Raw genomic sequence first — 8,293 nt, forward strand, 5'->3', positions numbered from 1 at the left:
GATCTCTCTGCTGAAACTTTTCAAGCCAGAAGAGAGTGGTCATCAACTTTTAATCTCCTAAAGCAAAATAACTTTCAACCCAGGATCTTGTGTTCAGCTAAACTGAGTTTCATCTATGATGGAGAAATTAAATACTTCAATGACATTCATATGCTGAAAAAATTTGCCATAAGTAAACCAGCTCTTCAGGATATTCTCAGACCTATCCTCCACAATGACCAACCCAATCCTATACCACAAAAGTAAACTCACTCAGAAACTTCAGATCAAACTCCAACTTCCACACTGGCGAAAGGATTAAAAATGTCTACTGGACCTTTGAAAAACTCAATACCCAAAATTCCACCAGACTTATCAATACTCTCCATCAATGTGAATGGCTTAAACTGTCCTCTAAAGAGGCATAGGTTAGCTGACTGGATACAAAAACTCAAGCCAGATATTTGTTGCATACAAGAGTCACATCTTAACTTAAAAGACAAATACAGACTCAGGGTGAAAGGATGGTCATCCATATTTCAGGCAAATGGTAATCAGAAAAAAGCAGGTGTTGCAATTTTATTTGCAGATACAGTAGGCTTTAAACCATCAAAAGTAAGGAAGGGCAAGAATGGTCACTTCATATTTGTTAAGGGTAATACTCAACATGATGAGATCTCAATTATTAATATCTATGCACCCAACCAGAATGCACCTCAATTTATAAGAGAAACTCTAACAGACATGAGTAACTTGATTTCCTCCAGCTCCATAATCGTCAGAGATTTCAACACTCCTTTGGCAGTGTTGAATGGATCCTCCAGCAAGAAGCTGAGCAAAGAAATCTTAGATTTAAACCTAACCATCCAATATTTAGATTTAGCAGACATCTACAGAACATTTCATCCCAACAAAACTGAATACACATACTTCTCATCAGCCCACGGAACTTACTCCAAAATTGACCACATTTTAGGTCACAAGTCTAACCTCAGTAAATTTAAAGGAATAGAAATTATTCCATGCATCTTCTCGGACCATCATGGAATAAAACTTGAATTGAGTAACAACAGGAATCTGCATACTCATACAAAAACATGGAAGTTAAATAACCTTATGCTGAATGATAGCTGGGTCAGAGATGAGATTAAGAAAGAAATCGCCAATTTTTTGGAACAAAACGACAATGAAGACACAAACTATCAGAACCTCTGGGACACCGCAAAGGCAGTTCTAAGAGGGAAATTTATACCACTGCAAGCCTTCCTCAAGAGAATGGAAAGAGAGGAAGTTAACAACTTCATGGGATATCTCAAGCAACTGGAAAAGGAAGAACATTCCAACAAACCCAGTAGAAGAAAAGAAATAACCAAAATTTTGCAGAATTAAATGAAATTGAAAACAAAAGAATAATACAACAGATCAATAAATCAAAAAGCTGGTTTTTTGAAAAGGTCAATAAAATAGATAAACCTCTGGCCAACCTAATCAGAAAAAAAAGAGTAAAATCTCTAATATCATCAATCAGAAACAACAAAGACAAAATAACAACAGACTCCTCAGAAATCCAAAAAATCCTTAATGAATATTACAAGAAACTTTATTCTCAGAAATATGAAAATTGACCGATACTTGGAAGCACGCCACCTTCCAAGACTTAACCAGAATCAAGTGGAAATGTTGAACAGACCCATATCAAGTTCAGAAATAGCATCAACTATACAAAACCTCCCTAAAAAGAAAAGCCCGGGACCAGATGGTTTCACGTCAGAATTCTACCAAACCTTTAAAGAGGAATTAGTACCTATATTACTCAACCTGTTCCAAAAGGTAGAAAAAGAAGGAAGACTACCCAACACGTTCTATGAAGCAAACATCACCCTGATCCCCAAACCAGGAAAAGACCCAACAAGAAAAGAAAATTATAGACCAATATCACTAATGAATATAGATGCAAAAATATTCAACAAGATCCTAACAAACAGAATCCAGCAACACATCAAACAAATTATACATCATGACCAAGTTGGTTTTATCCCAGGGTGTCAAGGCTGGTTCAATATACGTAAATCTATAAATGTAATTCAGCACATAAACAAATTAAAAAACAAAGACCATATGATTCTCTCAATTGACACAGAAAAAGCTTTTGATAATATCCAGCATCCCTTCATGATCAGAACACTCAAGAAAATTGGCCTAGAAGGGACTTTTCTTAAACTGATATAGGCCATCTACAGCAAACCCACAGCCAATATCATATTGAATGGAGTTAAATTGGAATCATTTCCACTCAGATCAGGAACCAGACAAGGCTGCCCATTGTCTCCATTGCTTTTCAACATTGTAATGGAAGTTTTAGCCACTGCAATTAGGGAAGAAAAGGCAATCAAGGGTATCCATATAGGGTCAGAAGAGATCAAACTTTCGCTCTTCGCAGATGATATGATTGTGTATCTGGAAAACACTAGGGACTCTACTACAAAACTCCTAGAAGTGATCAAGGAATACAGCAGCGTCTCAGGTTACAAAATCAACATCCATAAATCGGTAGCCTTTATATACACCAACAACAGTCAAGTTGAAAAAGCAGTTAAGGACTCTATCCCATTCACAGTAGTGCCAAAGAAGATGAAATATTTGGGAATTTACCTAACAAAAGACGTGAAAGATCTCTATAAAGAGAACTATGAAACTCTAAGAAAAGAAATAGCTGAAAATGTTAACAAATGGAAAAACATACCATGCTCATGGCTGGGAAGAATCAACATTGTCAAAATGTCCATACTACCCAAAGCAATATATAATTTCAATGCACTCCCTATGAAAGTTCCACTGTCATATTTTAAAGATCTTGAAAAAACAATACTTCGTTTTATATAGAATCAGAAAAAACCTTGAATAGCCAAGACATTACTCAGAAACAAAAACAAAACAGGAGGAATCACACTACCAGACTACAGACTTTACTACAAATCGATAGTGATCAAAACAGCATGGTATTGGCACAAAAACAGAGAAGTAGATATCTGGAACAGAATAGAGAACCAAGAGATGAATCCAGCTACTTACCGCTATTTGATTTTTGACAAGCCAATTAAAAACATTCAGTGGGGAAAAGATTCCCTATTTAACAAATGGTGCTGGCTGAACTGGCTGGCAACCTGCAGAAGACTGAAATTGGACCCTCACCTTTCACCATTAACTAAGATAGACTCTCATTGGATTAAAGATTTAAACTTAAGACTTGAAACTATAAAAATACTAGAGGAGAATGCAGGGAAAACCCTTGAAGAAATTGGTCTGGGTGAATATTTCATGAGGAGAACCCCCCAGGCAATTGAAGCAGCTTCAAAAATACACTACTGGGACTTGATCAAACTAAAAAGCTTCTGCACAGCTAAGAACACTGTAAGTAAAGCAAACAAACAGCCCTCAGAATGGGAGAAGATATTTGCAGGGTATATCTCTGACAAAGGTTTAATAACCGGAATCCACAGAGAACTCAAACGCATCAGCAAGAAAAAAACAAGGGATCCCATCACAGGCTGGGCAAGGGATTTGAAGAGAAACTTCTCTGAAGAAGACAGGTGCACGGCCTTCAGACATATGAAAAAATGCTCATCATCTTTAATCATCAGAGAAATGCAAATCAAAACTACTTTGAGATATCATCTAACTCCACTGAGACTAGCCTATATCACAAAATCTCAAGACCAGAGATGTTGGCATGGATGCGGAGAAAAGGGAACACTTCTGCACTGCTGGTGGGAATGCAAATTTTGGAAAGATATATGGAGAACACTCAGAGATCTAAAAATAGATCTGCCATTCAATCCTGTAATCCCTCTGCTGGGCATATACCAGAAGACCAAAAATCACAACATAACAAAGATATTTGTACCAGAATGTTTATTGCAGCCCAATTCATAATTGCTAAGTCATGGAAAAAGCCCAAGTGCCCATCGATCCACGAATGGATTAACAAATTGTGGTATATGTACACCATGGAATACTATGCAGCCTTAAAGAAAGATGGAGACTTTACCTCTTTCATGTTTACATGGATGGAGCTGGAACATATTCTTCTTAGTAAAGTATCTCAAGAATGGAAGAAAAAGTACCCAATGTACTCAGCCCTACTATGAAACTAATTTGGGGCTCTCACATGAAAGCTATAACCCAGTTACAACCTAACAATAGGGGGAAGTGGGAAAGGGGGGGGTGGGTAGAGGGAGGGGGATCGGTGGGATCACACCTGTGGTGCATTTTACAGGGGTATTTGTGAAACTTGGTAAATGTAGAATGTAAATGTTTTGGCACAGTAACTGAGATAACGCCGGAAAGGCTATGTTAACCATTGTGATAAAAATGTGTCAAATGGTCTATGAAGCGAGTGTATGATGCCCCATGATCATATCAATGTATACAGTTATGATTTAATAAAAAAAAAAGAAAAACAAGTGGAAGAGAATATTAAGTTCAAAACACACTCTAGTAAATACGAAAATTTAGAATATAACAAAGGTTGCATCTAGTATCATCAGAACAAAGATGGACTTTTTAATAAATGTTGCTGGCAACAGATTAATCATTTGTAAAAAGATAAATTAGATTCATACTCATACTTTATACATAAACAAACTCTGAATATATTCAAAAAATGTCAAAAAATTTAATAAAACCATACACACACTAGAAGAAAACATAGCTGAATTTCTGTTTACCCTGAGTGTGAAGAAATGCTTTCTATAATACAAAATTTAGAAGCAATAAAAAAATTGACAAAAGGTAAAAATATATGCATGTCAAAAAACACCATATATAAATTCTGTACAAAATCTGTTTGTTTTTTTCAGACAGAGTCTCACTCTGTCACCCTGGATGGAATGCCCTGGCATCACAGTTCACAGCAACCTCAACTCTCGGGCTTAAACAATCCTCTGGCCTCAGCCTCCTGACTAGCTGGGACTATAGGTTCCCACCACAATGCTCAGCTAATTTTCTATTTTTAGTAGAGACAGGGTCTTGCTTTTGCTCAGGCTGGTCACAAGCAATCTACCTACCTTGGCCTCCCAGAGTGCTAGGATTACAGGCACGAGCCACTGCACCTGGCCTGGCAAAATCTTTTTTAAAACTTCTGAAAATCTTAGAATGTGTGGAGGAAAAAAAAACTGTCTAAAAAATAACAATCTAAAGGGGCCAAGAACAAGCAGAAACTTAGTGGGGACCACCCTTGAAGGAATTGATCCATGTGATAGCTTCCTACAAGAAGGTACCTAAAGGCCAGGCATGTTGGCTCATGCCTGTAATCCCAGCACTCTGGGAGGCCGAGGAGGATGGATTGCCTGAGTTCATGAGCTCGAGACCAGCCTGAGCAAGAGTGAGACCCCCGGGCCTCTCCCCCGTCTCTAAAAAATAGCCAGGTATTGTGGTGGGTGCCTATAGGCCCAGCTACTTAGGAGGCTGAGGCAAGAGAATCGCTTGAGCCCAAGAGTTTGAGATTGCTGTGAGCTATTATGCCATAGCACTCTACCAAAGACAATGAAGTGAGACTCTGTATCAAAAGAAAAAAAAAAAAAAAGAGGGTACCTAGGTCCCTGTTGGGACCTCCCAGGACAACTAGAAATCACATAGAAACCTATAGTCTTACTGGCTCAGGAAATCAAAGAATGAAGCTCAGGGCTATTGCTACTGAGCTAAAAAATGAGAAGAAAAAACATTAAAAGCAGAGGACCACAGAGAAGAAGCTCCAAATCCAGAATGTAAACTCTGTCAATTTCTCAGTGCTCCTGAACTATGTATCCATGAGGAAGTATCCAAGCAGCCTACCTAAACCTAAAAGAATTAGTCACAATGTCAGTTGTTGCTCATCACAGCTAACACTGATTTTGGAGTTCGAATTCAGCCAAGTTAATTGTCTACTAAAACAGAAATTTACATTTCGTTAGAGGAACCATAACAGAAGTGGTAGGCTATACAATATGTTCTTCACAATCTCTACAATACAATAAAACTCACTAGACATACACACACATGAATGTGTATCTGTACACACCACATACATAAACAGGGGTCAGTTACTCATGGTCACAGTGCTTGCATCCCATATGCAAGAGTAAAAAAAAAAGGTCCATGGAGACTGATCCTAACATAACTAGCAAGTTGGACTGAGCAGATGAAAAATTTTAAAGCAGCAAGTAAGTTCAAGAGTGTAGAAGAAAATAAACTCATAACGAATGAATAGATAAGAAATCTCTGCAAAGAAATAAAAACATTTCTTAAAAACCAAGGTCAAAATTATCACATTTGAAATAAAAAATTCATTGGATGGATTTAGTATAAAAGGACAAATCTATGATTTTGAATAAAGAATCCTTATACTGAGTCAGTGATATTCTTGAAGACCTTGTCATAGAGTTCACTACTTTGCAGCTGAAGTAGTGAAACCCACTGGGTGGGAGCCTGCGGGGCACTGTGGGCTGGCTGGCTGGTTGGTAGGATGGCAGTTGAGGAGGAAGACCCTGCTTTTGAGGAAGAAAATGAAGAAATTGGAGGAAGTGCAGAAGGTGGACAGAGTGAAAGAGATTTTTTTCTAATGAATTGAAGTGTATGATGTATGGCTTTGGAGATGAGCAGAATTCTTATACTGAGTCAGCAGATATTCTTGAAGAACTTGTCATAGAGTTCACTACTGAAATGTCAAATGTCACGGTCAAGGCAATGTCAATTGGAAGACAAGGTCAAGTACAAGTTCAAGATATAGTCTTCTTTTTTTTTTTCTGTAGAGACAGAGTCTCACTTTATCGCCCTCAGTAGAGTGCGGTGGTATCGCACAGCTCACAGTAACCTCCAATCCTGGGCTTAGGCAATTCTCTTGCCTCAGCCTCCCAAGTAGCTGGAACTACAGGTGCCTGCCACAACGCCCGTCTATTTTTTGTTGCAGTTTGGCCAGGGCTGGGTTTGAACCCACCACCTTTGTTATATGGGGCCAGTGCCCTACCCATTGAGCCACAGGCACTGCCCAAGAAATAGTCTTCTTGATTCGAAAGGGCCCCAGGAAATTTGCTAGGGTTAAAGACTTGCTTACTATGAATGGAGAATTGAAACAGGCTAGAAAAGCATTGGATGAAGCAAACTATGGCTCTTGACATCATTTGTAGTATCTGAAACCACTGTTCCAGGGAAACCATATGTAATAATTGTTACATTTTCTACAGTAAGGTCCTGCTATCTACTTATGTAAATGAAAGGTAGTAAAACAGAGTTTTCTGCCTTCGTTTTCATGCCTTTGATTTTTGAGTGATATTGGATTCATTGCCTGCCTTTATATTACCATACTTGAATTACTTACTGAGTTTTAATGACCACAGATAAGTTAAAGTACCTTTCAAACCATACAGTTCTTTCTATTAACAAAGGATGAAATACTAATAGTATTTCTGTTAGGTATATTTGTGCCATTGTAAGCTATACTGTAGCTGCGAAATCTAAATGGCATCTTTGATTCTGTGATAGCTGAAACATGAGCTTTATGTATTCTGAAGTTTTTATATGAGTAGTCTGAGAGATTATTGTTGTGAATTTTTTAATGTTTCTTTTACAGAATGACATAGGACAATACAGGTTTTTTGGTAAAGATGTTTATCTGTTTTAAAAGCTAATTTCTTTTAATATTCTTTTCTTCAGATAACAAAGATAATTTTTTTTTTTTGAGAAACAAAGTTTCATGTGAATGCCTTTGTGTTGGAAGGCTTTTTAGATTTAAAAGCTCTTGGGGATTGTAACATATTATTTGTTAAGTTTTGGGAGAACTCATTCTCCCAAATCGGATTAAAGTATCTAAAAATAAATGTTTTCAGCAGCAAGAATGGCATTGCTTAAAAATTGAATGGCGTCAATGGCAAGATAAGCGTTTAAAGTAGTGTTTTATTTGCATAGTTGTAAGTACTTGTTCATTGCAGAAACGTATACTTGATGAAAACCATGTGTATCTATGGAAAGCACTCTTTTAATTTTAGTTTTCTGAGGGTGGAGACAAGATGGCTGACTGAAGCCAGCTTTCCACAGAGACTCACATCCAGAAGGAGAGTTAAAGGACAGAAATTTAGCTAGTAAGGTGGTGGATTAGAGCTGCACCAAGAGAGAAGGTTGAAGAATGCACGTCAACCCCACTGAGGCGAACTGCAATCCCAAGGATACAAACAAAAGGTACAGAATTCATCACCAAGCAGACGGAGTCCCCTCCCCCATGAGAATGGCTCAGAGTGCCCTACAAACAAATGAGCAGAGTTCAAAGATCCTCCCACTACAC

General features: G+C 37.8%; 1 pseudogene; it reads left to right on the plus strand.

The window, feature by feature from the left end:
* The first annotated feature begins 6,481 nt into the window (after positions 1–6,481).
* Positions 6,482–7,130, plus strand: LOC128571886 (transcription initiation factor TFIID subunit 13-like; annotated as a pseudogene).
* Positions 7,131–8,293: the final 1,163 nt, after the last annotated feature.

Source organism: Nycticebus coucang, chromosome 19 (genome assembly GCF_027406575.1).
Source record: "Nycticebus coucang isolate mNycCou1 chromosome 19, mNycCou1.pri, whole genome shotgun sequence".
In the NCBI taxonomy this organism is placed as follows: domain Eukaryota; kingdom Metazoa; phylum Chordata; class Mammalia; order Primates; family Lorisidae; genus Nycticebus; species Nycticebus coucang.